The sequence below is a fragment of the Stegodyphus dumicola genome, chromosome 9 (genome assembly GCF_044657685.1).
Source record: "Stegodyphus dumicola isolate Sdum_Otavi_A_Nest chromosome 9, ASM4465768v1".
NCBI classification, from domain to species: domain Eukaryota; kingdom Metazoa; phylum Arthropoda; class Arachnida; order Araneae; family Eresidae; genus Stegodyphus; species Stegodyphus dumicola.
This window is the reverse complement of record NC_140776.1, coordinates 36,631,993-36,649,930: the sequence shown is the minus strand read 5'-3', so window position 1 is coordinate 36,649,930 and position 17,938 is coordinate 36,631,993.

Genomic DNA, 17,938 nt, shown 5'->3' with positions numbered 1-17,938 from the left:
TTCAAGTAGTGTAAGCGTTTTGGGATCATACGACAAATTACAAAGATTCACATAAAAGGCAGCAATTTTCATCAATGCCTCACCTTCAAAGGGAAAAACAAAAACAAAGAAATTAGAGTAGAGTTTGCTAGAAGTGTTTTTATAGGACAAAATCTGAGGTATGTGTGAACATCATGCTGCAAACCTGAAACTTTCTATCCATTCCCATTTCAGATTTATAAGCAATCAAATTTGGAAAATCTATTTTGGAACAACCTGTATACTCCCAGTCTTGCTTAGGAGGACTTCGAGTATAACAAAATACCAAACAAATGAACTGATTACAGGATATAATCCCATGCTTGAATCCAAGAGAAAACATGCTTCAGCGGTTCAACCTTAAATATTCTTTGCTTCTGAATTCCTCTTGGGCCTTTTAACTGAAGGATGGAAATTAATGGACATGCATTGTGAAGAAAGAATGAGGGTCATTTTGACTTTCCACTTTCATTGTCGTCTAATAAGGTGGTTTTTAAAATCGTGGAACATATAGAAATCGTTTGTTCCTTTCTGTGTTTTAAAATAAATTGTAAGAAAAATGTGTAAAGCATTCGATTAAAAACATTTTTATAACCTGATATTGTATTTAAATTTGCAAAGAAGTATCTTAAACAGGAAAACTGCGCTCTTCGGGCTTTGCTAACTAGTAGTACATCAAGCTTAATGCAATTTCATTTCGAATATCAATGAATATGCTAATTATAAATGCAGGACACTAAAATATTAGTTTCCATAGCTGAATAATTTACCATTTTACTGCGTTTTAAGATGCTTCTGCAGAAAGTTTTAAGTGTCACAAAGTATGTTTTATAAATCACAGTTTTACGACATCATTCCTGATTGTTTTATTAAGATCATCCCTGGTATACAGGTCTACGCATTAAGCTTAAGTAGCAAGGTATTTTAACCGAATTTCTTTTCGGGGTTCTTTTACTGAAATACAGCAAACTTTCAGAATTTAATTAAAACTTCATTTTACAATAATTATCTTAGCGATCTAGGTGAAATTTTGCTCTTGTTTTTGCTTATTAATACATTTTAATTAATATATAAAAGTGCTTGTTGTCTTACCGTACACAAAAGAAAAAATAATAAGCATCTTAATTAAAAATCACAACATTTCTATTTTAAATATTACTTATCTATATTAGTTACGTTGAGAAATCAGAATAAAATTTACATTTGTTAAATGACTATAATAAATATAAATGCTCTAGAGCAATATAAATTCACTAAAATAGTGTTATCAGTGTGATAAATTACTCAAATGTTTTCATTATCAAAAATTACAGAGTACTATTTATTATTTATTCTGGAAAAGTAATTTTTCGAGTGTTTACATTTTTAAACAAAGTATTTTACATAAATATACATACATACATACATACATAATGCATAATATTAGATATATGTTGTACATATTGTATATACATTCATAATGCATGATGTTACATACGTACATGGATAAAACATAATTTTTTTTTATTTTATACATTAATACATAATAAATAAATATTATAAAATTAAGTGTACATTAGTTAACAGACTGTAGTAAATATAAATGCTTTACACTTTACAGCAATATAAAATCACTAAAATAATGTTATGAGTATGATAAATTACTCAAATGTTTTATCATCAAAATTGACATATTATGTACACAGATACATACATATATACGCATATACATACATAAAACATAAATTTTATGCATTATATATAAATAGATAATAAATGAATATTACGAAAATTAACGTATATTTGTAAACAGACTGTATTAATTATAAGTGCTTCACAGTAATATAAAGTCACTAAAAGAGTGTTGTAAGTATGATAAATTACTCAAATGTGTTATCATTAAAATTTGCAGCGTAATATTAATGTGTTCTGAAAATGTCATTTTTCGAGTTTTTCACATTTTTTTTAATATTCAATTTAATAAATTAAATGTTTACCTTGATTATTATTATTAGTAGATTTATCTGATTCGATTTTTAATTTAAATCTTCCTCTACTGTGTCATTCTTCTCTGTCAAGGGAGAAAACATTAATTTAAGGTGAGGAAAGTCAAATGAATTTAAGTAAATGAATCCTCCTAAAGCGCAGACAGGCTAATGAAAGATTAGAGGTGCACATCTTCAGCTAAGTTGTTTTGAATTGCACATAATCCACGTAAGCTTTCACGAGAAAGTGTTCGAAAGGCAGTAATCCCAGTCTCTCGAATGGATTAAAGCTTGCTAGTCTAATGAATAGACGAGTGAGATAACTGAATGAACCCTTGATTTGTTAGGTAAATTTGTTGAGTTATCATCATGCTATTTGCTATTAACAACAGTTTTGATTTTTTATACTTAAATTGATGTCTGGTTGTAAGGTATTTTCTCCTTCCTTTCTGCGTGCCTTCGTGGTGTAATGGTAGCACATTCGGCGCGTATTCGAGAGGTCCAGGTTCGAGTGCCTGAGAGGACATTGCTCATTTTCCGGGTTTCCTAATTAAAATAAAAAAAAAAAAAAAAAAAAAAAAAAAAAGATGTTCTCGCATACCTAACGTTTTGTCCAATGTAAGCACTTCTAACAAATATCCGTTCTCTAACTTCTTTGTTCTTTTTTTTTTTTTTTTTTTTTCTTTCTTTGTAGGTGAGGCATTGAGGAAAATTGCTGGCTTTTATGCCAGTCTTTATAATTTGCTGTATAATCCTAACACGCTTACAGCCACTTGAAATTAGTCACACCTTTACCTTCTTTACAATGTATGCTTCTGAGCGGTCCAGCACCTTGACGCACTTGGACTGAAGCTTACACCTATTGCATGAATGATTGGCGTGCCGACAGACGCTGTGTTGTAACACTACGCCTAGCTTCGGCATAATGAAAAGAAACCTTAAAGTATAAGGAATCGGTAATGTCATAAACCTGATGGCGCCCGAATTAAAAGTTGACGGATGATGATTCTTCACCACCAGGATTTAGGCGATTGGGTCCCGTAATACCCAGTCGTCTTTTAAAATGCGGATTACATAAGGCATTTTATTCCTCCTTTCTGCATGCCTTTGTAGTGTAACGGTAACTTACTCGGCCCGTATTCGAAAGGTCCAGATTCGAGTCCAGGAGAGGGCATTGCACATTTTCATGCCTTCTGCTTCCAAATAGCCTATGGACTCTACATGGCTATTAAGATGATTTTTTAAAGAATGCATTTTAGAGTTTAGTTCTGAATAACACGATCGATTAATCTATGAAGTATTTCTTCCGCCTTCTTAGCGTGGCTTCGTAGTGTAGTGGTCAGCATTCTCGATGTAAATTCGAAAGGTCCTTGGTTCGAGTCCCGTCGAGGGCATTGCTCATTTTTTAAATTTCCTGCTTCGAAATAATCTAATGTCTCTACAGTGGAGCACGAACTAAAAAGGTGTTGAATGATGATTCTTTACCACCAGGATTTGCCGATTGGGTCCTCTAAAACCCCAGTCGTCCTTTAAGGGGACATATGACACAAAAATTTTCAAATATTCAAATTTTCACTTTTAGGCTAAAAAAATAAAGTAGCCTGAGACGATTCCAAAAATATATAATTTATGCATGTTTAGAAATTTTAAGACCGAAATCTTTCATTAAAAAATGTAAACAAGTACTAGCAAACCCACCAGTTGAGAAGGGTCTGGTGTGGGAACAATAAAGCCATATCAGCTGGGAAAAAATATGTTCATAAACATTCTTTGCTAGAACCTGTATTAGCTGAGATTAAGTCTTTAGAAATCTATCTGACAAAAACTATTGTCTAAGTGCATTTATGGAAGAAGTCAAAACCCACCTCTCAACCGCTATAGTGGTTAGCGACGCTGCCGTGCCGAAGGGCCCATGTTCAAATCTCGGAGAAATCACTGATGTTTGTAAAGTATAGTGTCCGTGCGGCATGGAAGCACCCGAAATATGCGGCGAGCTGAATGTCGAGAGGTGGTGGTAGGGGAAGTAGGGTAGGAGATCTTCGGACCCGGCCACTCTGGGGTGCTCTCCATCAAAACTGGGGGGGGACTGAGCTAAATCGCACTGTCACCTGTTAGGTGCTCACGGTTGTTGGCCACGACAGGTGCTTCTTGCGCTGTTATGCGTCAGACTAGTGAACAACAACAACTCAAAACCCGAATTACAGTTTTAATAATTGCATCCGGACACGCATACCAAAAATTGTTGTTTTGAGTGTCATCACATTAAAATTAAGTTTATTAGATACCGTAATATGTTTTAATGACGGTGTACAAAGTCGCAATAAATGATTGAATTATTGGAAATACAAACAGAGTTTTATACGGTAAAGTTTTTGCGAAAATAGATTGCGATAGAATTTGTGAGGCTCATCTCGCTTACCAAAAGCTTTCTAAAATGGCCAGAAAGAAAAATAAGTAATGAAACAAAAAGAACTAGATGCAGATATGTCAGTTCGAGATGATTATGGTGCAGGAAAATGTTAAAATGATTTTTTTTATAAATTATTAGTGTTTATATTGTTTTTTCAGTTTTTCTCAAAAAAGATGTTCTCGCATACCTAACGTTTTGTCCAATGCAAGCACTTCTAACAAATATCCGTTCTCTAACTTCTTTTTTTTTTTTTTTTTTCCTTTGTAGGTGAGGCATTGAGGAAAATTGCTGGCTTTTATGCCAGTCTTTATAATTTTCTATATAATCCTAACACGCTTACAGCCACTTGAAATTAGTCACACCTTTACCGTCTTTACAATGTATGCTTCTGAGCGGTCCAGCACCTTGACCTTTTAACTTTCGGTACACCTTTCTTGAAAAATATTCAGGTTAGAATGTTTAAATTTTCCACAGTCATTTATCTCAACTATTTCTTTGAAACTACGCCGGATATAAAATTTATGATCCGCCGGATATAAACTATAAACTATTTATATCCGGCGAAACTACGCCGGATATAAAATTTATGAATTAGTTTTGGATGTATTAAAAATTTTAATACCATCTTTTTCTATTATTTTCAAAACATTTTACCAATTTCTTTTTAATATTTTTTCTTTTTAAGTAAAATTAAAAATATTTAATTATTCTTAAATGATATGCTTTTAACCATCAAGCAAAATATGAAGAAGTTTGCTGCAGTATTTTTTAAGAAAAGTGTACCAAACTAGCACACTGTCACAGAAGATTCGTGAAAGGTAAGAGAAATTAAACAACTAACTGGTTTGTAAAAACATAAGGCTTCAAATTTACGCGTCATGTGTTTTATATAATCTACAAGCTGTCTATTTTAAATGAAAAAAATAAATATGCTGCCAGCCAAAAATCCTCTAGGGAAGTTGGTGGTAGCGGAAGCGGTTTGGGAGACCCTCGGACCCGGGTTGCTTTCTGTTAAATTGGAGACAGAATTAAGCTAAAGTCTGGATGTCACCTATATGGTGTTCAAGACTCTTGCTCACGACAGGAGCATTTGACTCCTTACCACGATGAATGTCGTGAAATTGAGCTGACCTTTGTAAGACAAATGAGTCTTGTAACAACAACAACAACACTGACTGAGGTTTCAGAGCTTGGTTAATGTATAGATATTAGTCAAATTGAAACTCTTATTGATTATGCAAAATATTACCACGAAGTCTGGCATACTATTATGCTTTTAAACAACTGATCAGTTTAAAAATTTAACTATGATATACTTATTCATTATTCAATAATGCAATTCTGGATTACATCTACTTTGAGAAAAAAAAAATAAATCACTGGAATGTTACAAATTTCTTACAGTAAAATAAATATTATTTGTTCTTTTAAAACAACTCAAAACCCGAATTACCAATTTACGTAACAACTGAAGTACCAATTTACGTAACAACTGAAATACAAAAATACTCTGTTAACGTTCTCACAGTTAGTAAAATTTCAGTCCAGTTATTCAGTTCAATAGAAAATAGTTGCTTAAAAATTATGAAGAAGAGCTTCCGACGTGATTAAATATTTGTTTATTACTTCCTAGACGCCTAAAATAGCAGTATGGTTTCAAATAAAAAACGTTTGATGGCGTTCAGCCATGTGAACTAATTTTTAAAATACTTCCTACGCTATCCAAATCACCTTACATTTTTCACGTTTGGAATCTTCCGCTTTCCTCTCTTTTGCAGCGGAAACAAGATTAAGATACTTCCGAAATTTTCTAATTAATTAAATTGAGCGTAGCTTCTTGATCTTTCCTTTATTCTATGAAATGTTTCCAGTTCAACTAACTTGTTCGTGTTCGATCATAAGTGGAAAACACCATCAAAAGACCGATATATTTGTTCTAAAAGATCACTTCTTCAAAGATATGATAGATTTATCTAAAGTATGAACGTAACATTTTAAAAGGATTAGACACTACAGTAGTTTAATTAAAATCAAAAGGAAGAAAAAACAAAACGTGTAAAGTTTTACGGAAAATACTGTTACGGAGACAATTAAAATGTACGGATACAATTAAATACGGATACAATTAAAATGTAATTTAAAACTGCATAAAAAGTGGAATTATATTTCTGATATTTTGAATATAGTACCACCACCGTAATCCTTGTACTTTTGTCACGCGTATCGGCGTTAGTATGACGTCCAGCACATATTTTCTATTGAATTGTATTAATTATACTACGATTTATGGCTTATTAAACCTTCATTATGTAGAGCCTATTTCATCATCTTCTATGTAAAAATTCCGAAATTTATATTGCATGCATATATGTATTTACATTATATGTAGTTCATGCTCACATGTTCTATTTTTGATGATTGGAAATGATTAAAAAGGTAAACATAGATAGCGTTATGACGTTACCGTTCTATTGATTGCTTAATTATTTAACTTCACATTCGGAAAAGTGTTATCAAGTATTTTCTCCATCCTTCCCGCATGCCTTCGTGATGTACTGATTTCGACGTGTATTAGAGAGGTCCAGGGTTTATAAAAGCAAGTTTTCAAACTGCCACATCGATAAAATTAACCGTCATCCTTAAACGCGAAAGCATAAAGTCGGGCCGAATCTGTTTTTATGACTCATTATTCCACCGAGAGCTACAGTAACCTCGTCCCTTTCGCCACTTTGTTAGTGTGCACGTTGAAGCGAATGTCTCGTCGATATCGTCAGCAGATTCCAATTTTTCTACAAAGGCATCATGGATGAACATGTCAAAATGTGCGGAGAACTACAGGAATTTCTTCATGCTTGATTTTATATGAAAAGTAAGACGAATTATTACCGGCGACTTCTGCCAGCTTCATCCATCGTTCGTCATATGCTGCAGGTATTCTGAATGCATGGGTAATGCCTAAATAATTCGTAGTGCATGATAAAATATCACTAGTGATTTGAAGAACATACCATTCGCGGCGTCGCGTCAACATATTTTATGTTTTCTTAATGACTTAATCCAGATGTTTCAAGATATTAAACTCTGCGCGTGCGAGCTTGGAAACAGTGGCCATGAATACGATCACGATGTGCTATCTTTCATTCACTCATGAACGACTTAAAATGATTTGTGCAAAGGTGTCTGCTAATTTAAAGTGAATTACCCAGGGCAGGCGGCGAGGACGAACCTTTGCTTACTGCCCCATGGGGTTTCCCCCGTCTACTCTCTTAATTCCTTAAAGTAGAGTGCAATGAAGGAAATCACTGGCTGTACATTTCTTAAGAGCCACCGCTAGCTCGGTCAATAAAGGTGATTTAAATAATGAAATGTTATTTCACATGTTACAGATCTCTTTGTACAGAACATTTCTTGTGTAGATCTTTGCATCATTTTTAAGCTCACCTTGCAGAGGACCATCCATTATTTTAAATTTTACGTCAGTTCTTTCACAAACCCTTGAAGAGGCAATATAAAGTTGACCGTGTCCAAATGCAGGCTCAGGTAAAAAAAATGCCAACACGCTTAAGCTTTTGGACTTGAGACTTATGGATGGTCATAGCAAAGGCAAGTTTTACAGGAAATTGTCTACGTCTCAATTAAAACGGTAACCCTGTACAGTGGCAACTTCACCCCTTTGACTAGTACAGTTACGCAAGCAACCAATAAATTATCGGTGACAAACAGACACTTAAGCCGCATATATATATATATATATATATATATATATATATATATATATATATATATATGGGGTGAATGAACATCATCTTCTCCGAAACGGCTGGCTTTCAGGCTTAGCGAAGCACACAATTGGATTCCACAGGTGTGCGACACGCTATTTTGACCATTAGCGTCTTCTTGGGACTTTAATTAGCCGATATATTAATTAAAAACTAATTTTCTCCTACATTTTCCACTTTCTTTCTTGGGTTTTACATATTACAGGGATTGGGCTACGTGCCAAATTCTTTTTTCTCGAATATCTATGGAACGGCGCCGAGTTGAAATTCGAGACGCGTATCCTCGGATTCCAAAAAATTCTTCGAATCCATCGATACCGTTCTCATCTTCGTACGACTTTAATCGGCCGAGACATTAATTAAAACTGCGGAAACGTTAATTTCAGCGCTCATTTTTCCAAGTGGCAACAATAAACTATCGGCGACACGTACTTTAGCCGCTTATATATTTATAAATATATACACTAATTGCCATAAGGATTTGCGATTCAAGAAATAATTGTGAGATCGTAAGGAAACTTGGCCTGAAGGTACATGTCGGGTAGATATGCAAATGAATAGAAATGCAGCGTGATTGCGCATTGCGTAATGCGAATAGAGGGCGTTGAATTTCGTTCTTCTTGGAGCATATAAAACAGGTAAGAAGAGCTTGTTTGAGCATACTTAATCTCTTGCTAAGGAAACGCTGTGGTAGACATGCCGTCACGCCACCATCGAAGTCAATATCATGAGCTGTCAGAGTAAGAGTGGGGAAGAATCATCGGGATAATGGAAGCTGGGTGGTCAGCTCGGCGAGTAGCTCGTCAGATAGGCCATTTTGGTTTTACTGTGAGGAGGTGTTGGAACCAGTTGACAGAAGAGACGTCATTTACACAGCGACCAGGCTCAAGACGCTTTCGACAGACCAGTCTTCGAGAACACTGTCACATCGTATTACAAGCAGGCGTAGAGCCAACTGCCTCATTGGCCGCTATCCAGACACTTGCAGGCCCCTGTATCTTCATTACTGGCCCCTGTGTCTTCCCGAACCTTCGCAAGGCACCTGGTTGAAGGACATCTGTTATTGCGGCGCCCATTACCTGTGCTGCCAATGATACCCAAAAATCGACGCCTCCGTTTCGAGGGTGTCCGCCGATAACATCGCGGCAAAAACATCGCAGACGAAAACGTCGCGGAGAAAACAACGCAAGGAGAAAACGTCGTGCTACAAAACATCGTGGGAGAAAACATCACAAAGAAAAAACATCGCAGTTCTAAAACATCATGGTACAAAACATCGTCGTCGAAAATAAAGCGGTTCAAAAACTTCGCAGTTTAAAAACATCGTCGTTGAAAATATCGTGGTAAAAAATGAAGTATCTACAAATCATCGCATGACGATAACATCGCAGACATTTTTTTTCAGGTTTTAATAATTGGAAATGGATATTCCCATAATGATTTGTGAGTGCAAGATGTAAAGAAGGATAATTTTTACTTTCACAATTTTTTAAATAACTAATAAATTTTTGCTGAAAAAGTAAGATGGAAACTTAAGCATAGATAATTAAATGCAACTTATAGCTTATACTTTTCATGAAAAATTACCAGTAAAAGCATTACAAAAATTATTTATTAATGGCCTTTGTTAGTTAACTATGTCGGTTTAAAATTCCATTAAGTGCTATAAGTTGTATGCTTAAGTTTCCTTCTTATTTTCTCAGCAAAAATTTATTAGTTAATAAAAAAATATGAAAGTAAAAATCACCCTTCTTTCCATCTTGCGCTCACAAACATTATGGGAATATAAATTTACAGTTATTAAAGAATGTCTGCGAAAAGCATGTCTGAAAAAAGCATATCTGCGATGTTATCGTCATGCGACGATTTGTAGATACTTTATTTTTTACCACGACATTTTCGACGACGATGTTTTAAACTGCAAAGTTTTTGAACCGCTTTATTTTCGACGACGATGTTTTGTACCACGATGTTTTAGGACTGCGATGTTTTCTCCCACGATGTTTTGTAGCACGACGTTTTTGCCTTGCGTTGTTTTCTCCGCGACGTTTTCGTCCGCGATGTTTTTGCCGCGATGTTTTCGACTGTAACCGTTTCGAGTGGAGTCACGCACGACAGGATTGGACTAATGAAATGGAACCGGGTCGTCTTCAGCGATGAATATAGATTCAGTTTGACCAGTGATGACAATCGTACATTGATCGTACATTCAAGAAATAATATGTGGAAACCCCGTGGTGAACGCCTCAATCCTGCCTTCACTTTACAGCGACACCCCGTTACACAGTTGGTGTGATGGTATGGGGTGTCATTGCTTACGATAGACGGTAACCCCTAGTATTGATCCATGGCACAATGACAGGTCAGCGGTATGTCTATGACATCCTTCAGCCACATGTATTGTCACTCATGGCAAGTCTTCCATGATCCTGTTTTCAACCTGCTCTGCCACACACAGCACGAATCTCACAAGACTGCCCCCCCTACATTAATTATGTTTTAAAATCGAAGCTAATTTTAATATCCATCAAAGACAAGTATAGACAATAAAAAATGAAAATACCTTGGTAGGAAAAAAAAATTAAGCTTAGCATTATTTACTTCTTACTGGTTACAAAAATGCACTTTAAACTAACTTTAATGTTTTTATTTATTTCTAAAATATAGAAATAAAAGAAAATAAGGAATGGTTCTCCCTTCCAAAGGTTTCCTTGTCTTCTTTTTCTTCATCAGATAATTCTTGAAGAATCCGAGCAAAATCAGCTGGTTGCACATATTTTTTTGCCATGAAAACCGATATAAAACATACAGAGCCAAATGTATAAAAATTAAAATAATACACGGCAATTAATAACACAAAATTACAAAATATTTGAGAAAAAATATTTTCCGAATTTTAAAACACGACCACTCGCGCGTAACTTTTATGAAAAGGCTGTCACGTAGCACAAAAGCCTAGTTAAAGAAAAGACTTCTTGTTGGTACATTCCATGATGTGGGGAAGGGTAGAAAGGAGGAATAGAAATGACCTTCAGACGTCTCAGCTTCGATATGCGAAAAACGTGCATTAAAAACTGAATTTGTCGTAAATTTTGCGCATACGCGAGTGCTGGAAGGTTAAAGTAGTACTTATATATGGTAAAATTTCTCTTCATTCTGACAACTCTTTCTTGGTGCGCAAATTTTCATGGAAATGAGTGTATATATATTAAAGAAATTAGTAAATTCAGGAAGTAGCTAAATAAGTAATACAATTATCGAAATAGGCGAGAAATATGTTTCTTGTGTGTGTCCTTAATCTTAAGAATTGCCACTATTCGAGTAACATAGTTTAATATTATTATAGTGGATAATTTTGATATTTTAAAACAATTGGGTTACTGCCGCCTCCACGCAGGGCTTTTAGATTTATTTTTAGTTGGAATAACTTTACTCATTAGACACATTCCATTACACTTCAAGTAATTATTCATGGAGACAATATCTTGTACGTTAAACGTAACATTTGCGATAACTTTTGACCACCGCCTCCGGGTTCGAGTCCCGGCGAAGGTAGGGCTCATTTGCTGCGTCTCCAGCATCAAAAACCCTAATGACTCTACAGTATACAGCAGTAGATTGCGCCGAATCAAATGTTAAATACACTTAATAATACTTCTTCAGGAACATGGGAAATGTTTTAGTTTCCATTGAAATGTGTGGACTGCTTTCAGTTTTTAAATCAATGGAATGTTGAATCCTGGAATATGCATATATATCATTGCGTTTAATTGTGATATGCACTATCTAATATTCAACAGCAGAAGAAGTATTTTTTCCTTTCTTGATGTTAAATTTGATTGTTGAGGAAATCTATTCTAAACATTACACACCATTTTGGGAAAAATTCAAAAAGGGCGACTAATATTCTGACCAATGAAAGTTTTATATATGTAGCCATATTTAAGGAAAGAATAGCTTAGAACCCATTTCTCCTTCATTAGCGAAAATTACGTGTTCGAATAAATGCTTTAAATCTGAAAGGGAACGTTTAGAAAAGAGGAAAAGCGATTAAAATGTAGTATTTGAATCCCAGCCAGGGGATGGGGACGGTCGTTTTGTCGGCGATAACCCTTAACCCACTAAACAGAAGCGATGTAGAAAAGTGCTAAATATTCATGATTTAGTACATTGTCGAGATTAGGGATTGCGTTAGGTATGTCCTCTCAACGTAGATTATATCTACGTTGAGAGGACATACCTAACGCAAGCATGCAGACAAAGACAAAATTTCACCCTCCAAATCTTCGTGAAGAATAAATATAAACTGACATTTATGTGCAATCCATTTACCTAGAGACCCAATTTTTATAGTGCTATTAATTTTCACTATCAAAATAGTGACGCAAAGCTGTAGTAATACTTTACGCTGTTGCAGATTCTGTTCACTGTTCAGGGAATAGCTTTAATGCCACAGAAATAAATATTTATTCTCTGAAGAATAAACAGCTCTGAGTAATTCGCGCAAGGGAATAGGAGAAAAATATGCGAATTTATATTCAGTATTAAAAGAATGGGAGGAATGTTTTTAAATTTGTTCTCATAAAATGTGCTATCACTAAAACCAATATAGCTTTATGAAATGGAACCTAATATGTTTAATGTTTTTCTAGAAAACAGTTTCTCAATACTCTAACCTAAATGGAGCTCTGAATGAAACAACATATGAAAAATACATATTGCGAATTCTGGCCGACAGTAAAAACATATCGATCCGAGTTTTATCCCCTTTATATTGCTTGGGAGTTATTTTCTCTTCCAACTTTTGCTCTTCCTTTATTCCCATACCCCTTACGGTTTATTCTCTCTCTATAACTTACCTAGGTTTGGTGTATTTTCCTCCGCTGGAAAGCCGAAAGAAATTCGCGTAGCGGAAATAGCCACTGTATTTTTTGCAAACAATGTACTTCAGATCCATTCGCTGGTTTACGCGAAGACAGCTATAAACATCCAGTTGTTAGAACTGCAGAGTGTTTCTAAATAGAAGAATTGAGGAATTTGCCAGATCTATGAAATGTAGAGGCATATTTCATAGGCGCTAAATCTTACAGATGGAATTTTATGCTCTAATATCGCAACTCGAAAACAGTGAAGCCTGTGGGAGAAAGCTACGTTAAGAAATTGTATTTAATGTGCTATTACACATGCATTTGCTCTGTGCTGTTTGTACACATTCCTGCAGCTGGTTTGTTTTGTAATTTATCCTCAGAGAATAAGAACGACAATTAAATAAGATATCACAAAATTAAAAAAAAGAATACATAAATACAAAATAAACAATCTGAAAGCTTTTATATTTTATATTACGCCCAATGGGACATTTTTAAACGTTTTGTGTGTTACATTTACTTATTAAATATCATATTATTCGCACAGCGCATTTCGTTTTCTTTTTTTTTTCGGCTATTGCATTCAAAATTATTTGTAATACACAAAAGTGCATTACAATATTTAGATTTCTTTTATGGGGTTATAATAAAAATAAAGAAGCAATACATCTGAAATAAGTAAAAACTGATGAAAATTTTTATTTCTTGACTTCTTTTTCAGTTCCAGCAACACTCCAGCATACATATTTATCGTGAAAAAATCACTTATAAAGAAGTCATAAGCATCTAAATTTGGAAATAAGAACGTAACCCTAAGCATAAGCAAAACGTAACCTTTCTTGGAAAGGTAAGCGAAATGTAAACTTTCATGGAAACATTACGTTTTGCTCACGTATCTATAATCAACTGTTATTTTAATCTTTCAACTTTTATATGTTTCAGTGTGCTAGCCTAAGATCTCGTTGGAGTGCATGTGGTAGAGCAAATGCCAAATCCGAAAAAATGGTGTGAGGATAACAGGAACGGAGTACTGCTTACAATAAGATATCGTTATTCCTAACATTTATAATTATTTAAGGATTACATTTTCATCTGTTAATTGTAAATACAATAGACTCCAGGGCAACGAGGAGAATACATTCCGCAAAGTAGGAAATCGCCTTATACGAGACATCCATTATCAGAACAATCTCACGCGTTTCGTTCCATTTCCACGCGTGACGTAGATTTCTCACCCTGTGCCACACTGAGTGGCTTTGACAATGTGATGGAAAAAATATTGGTGGAGATTGTTTTGTTGATATGAATGAAACAGATATAAATAAATGAATTAATAAACAATAATAATAAGATATAAATAAATGAATTAATAACTGATGAAATAGAATTAATATAATTAACAAATTGTTGTCATTCCAGTAATGAGAAGAAAATCTCAGTCGAGGCTTTTAATGCACCAAACCAACTTTTGGGTTTACAAGGTATAAATAGAGGGTTACAAATAGCCAAAACGTTAGAAACAGACTTTATAGAAACTGATCCGTTAAGAGGGGTTTACAAAATTTAAAAGAAAATTGAATGATTGTCGCTATGTTATTAATCTGAAAATGATCTGCAGAAAGACCTGTTTTTAAATAACGATAACAATCAAGACGAAACGATGGCCTATTTAAACATTGAATCTGTACAACCAGTACAACAAGAAGACATCGTTGAAACTTATTTACTGATCCTTTCGGTAGCGAAAAAATGTTAAATAGGGAATTGCATATTTTTATTTTTATTAAAAGGTTGGATGCTAAAATTATTTTCTCTCATATCTTTAAACGCATATACACTCCCGAATAACTCTCTCCGGTGCATTTTTATAAACCGCTACATTTCTTAAACTGACATCTTCTCTGTTCATATGACATAAAGAACAGATAAATGTACATATTTGCTTCTCTAAACAAAGAAAAGAAATTATATGAAACTAATAAATTAATCTTATGCGTTATACAGGTCTGTTTATCGCTCTGCATGAGTACTAGCCCAAATATTTTCGTCGTGGTACAGGAATTGGCGTTTCACGGGAGAGCGTTATACGGGAGTTCACTGTAATACTTTCCAAAATATGCTTATACTTTATTACATGAAAATTTTAAACTCTTCATACAAATTAAATTTTAATATTTGAAACTCTATTTTATATTAAGTTTTTGAGGCAGCAATAAGGTACCATTTATTACTTAACAGAAGACATTAAAAATACAGAAGTGGCCAGATGCTCAATCAAATGAAAATCTACCTATAGAATCTCTCAGTTATCCGCTTTTCATTCATAGTCTTTCGGTTATATGAAAAATTGTTTTGAAACTATTGTAAGGAAAATGAAAATTATGCTTCTCTCTTTTACAGACTGCACTTTTAAGCATATTTTAAATTACAAGATGAAAAAAATAAAAAATCATCTTTGACAATTTTTTTCTTTGAACCTGACACCAATAAAAAAACTTTCTTTTTTCACTTCATCATTTTAAGTGCTTCGTAAAAATATTAATTTTAAATTTTCTTAAATATGTGATGTTAGGAACGCGAACGAAAGAAAAGCTATATCGATCTTATTTAAGAAGGAAGCCCTCTGACCATAAAATGGCAAATGCTATCAAGGGAACCTGTTACCAAAAATGTCTAGTTATCAAAATAAACCTCAAAAGGAAACGTGAACAACAAGGATGCCATCAAAACCTTTTGTAGTGTTAATCGAGTGCATTCAAAGAAACAATCTAGAATTCGAAATAGAACATTTTAAGATTTTGAATTCGCCTTTAATTTAATAGTTTAAAGAAATGCGAGTTGCGATTTACTCACTAGCAGTTAATTACTAAAAGAAAATTACCTGTTTTATTATTAAAGCGCAAAACTGAAAAAGTTCAAATTCTTGCCGATGGTAATTAAAAACTGAAGCCAAGCCATGCTATTTACATTATAATAAACCATGCGTAGACAGTATTAGGAAAGAATGCATCCATGATGGATTAAAGGAAAATTATGTATTCACGTTATAAACAGACTTTATAACTACCACGCAGCTTCCCATTAATCCACCTTTGTAATGTTACAGAAATTAGTCGGAAATATTACCCTCAGAAATATTACTCTATTAAATAATAGAGTTCCAAGTATGCACTAAACATTCATTGTATTACCGTGAAGTGTAACAGTATAAAAGCCAATAAAGAACGGTAGAGATTGACATACTCAATTTAATTAATGTCTACAACGTGAAAACTATTTCCACTCTTATTTTATCAACGTTTAAAAAAGGAAATCTGAAAGGTTTCAGATTTTAAATTACATCCAAAGGGGCGTTTTTTTTAATATTTTATGTGTTACATTTATTGATTAAATATGATGTCCTGCGCACTTAAACCATAAAATTCAGTTTAAGAACAATATTGCAAAATAATTTTAAATTGAGCATATCTTAAAATTTCCGATACACAGTTACGCGCCCTGCAGATAAAAAGGTCTACCCCCTTCCGTAATCGCTGAGTTTGTTACTCAAATATTCGTTAACGTTTTACAAAATATGAAATCGATAATAAAACAAATACCAAATTTCAAACTTGGGCTTCCAGATTCATATATTAACAGTAGGATTGTGCCGTTCAAAATTTGATGGGTCTAGCTACCGTTGTTTTACCACAATGCGAGAAACATACCTACATTTATGCGGATTCTTCCTTATTTAATTTCTTCAAATACAATACAGGGCGATCATATTTGGTGGCAACATTTGAAAAGTGAAACGGACATTTACAGTAATTCGACGCAAAATAGCAAAACGAAAACAATAGTCCCTCAGGGACAAAGCCTTTTTGGAATAAAAAAGAAATAAAAGGAAAGGAAAAACTGAATTTTAAGGGAGAAATTTGCTGTACTTACAAAGACAGCAAAGATTAAATTTCTGTTCTGTAACGTCAATGGAATCGAGAAATTTTCATCCATCGTAACTTTCAAAGTCTCAGAAAGACCCCCCACCCACACCATTAGAAATGTGAACTCTAAGTCATGCTTATGAGCAGTTTTGAAGCCAGGAATAACATCTTGCATTCATAAGAACTCTAAGAATGGGGTTGATAAAATAATGGCGAAACAAATAGAAGAGTCCTATTGCTTATGGCAGTAGTCTCAAACCGGCCCTCGAAGCAATTTTATAAAGCCCTCAAAGACATTTATTCATCAATAACGAAAGTTCGTCTGCAATGGGGTATTAGTCTCCAAACGGGTTTTTTGTATCTGTATTATATTTATAAAAGTTCAATGGTGAAAAATCTGCATGAATTTATGTATTTTTCTCGCACTGTGGGTTATCAAAAGGAAAATTTAAACATAAAACCTGTAGGTAAAATATTTCTGTAATTACAGTGAGCATCGTCTAAAAAATGCGAGTACAACGTCTGTAGTACTAGCTTGAATTTGTTTTAATGTTATAACATTTATGTGCTTTAAATTTTTTAATATTTTGCAAGCATTTTGAAATTTAAATCTTTAATTCTTCGAAGTATTAGAATGAAATCTAAAATCTGTAGAATCAAACTCATTTATTTGCTAATTTTGTCTATATATTTTACCTCACTATTTTATCTCTTCAGTTATAAAAAATCTGATCGTTTCCTTCTTTTGAATATTAATACAAATTCTTTGGCCATAATAATTCATTCAGAATTAAAATATCATCTTTTGATATTAAAAGCCGGTATGCATCCAATGCTTATAAAATCAGATTGCCATTAACTTTAATGTTTCACTAAACTTCATACGAATGTGGAGGAGAAACTACTAAATAAATTCTAATGTTGAGCAAAATACGTAAATTCTCCGAATAAAACTTCTTTCAGCTGTGAAAGCAAC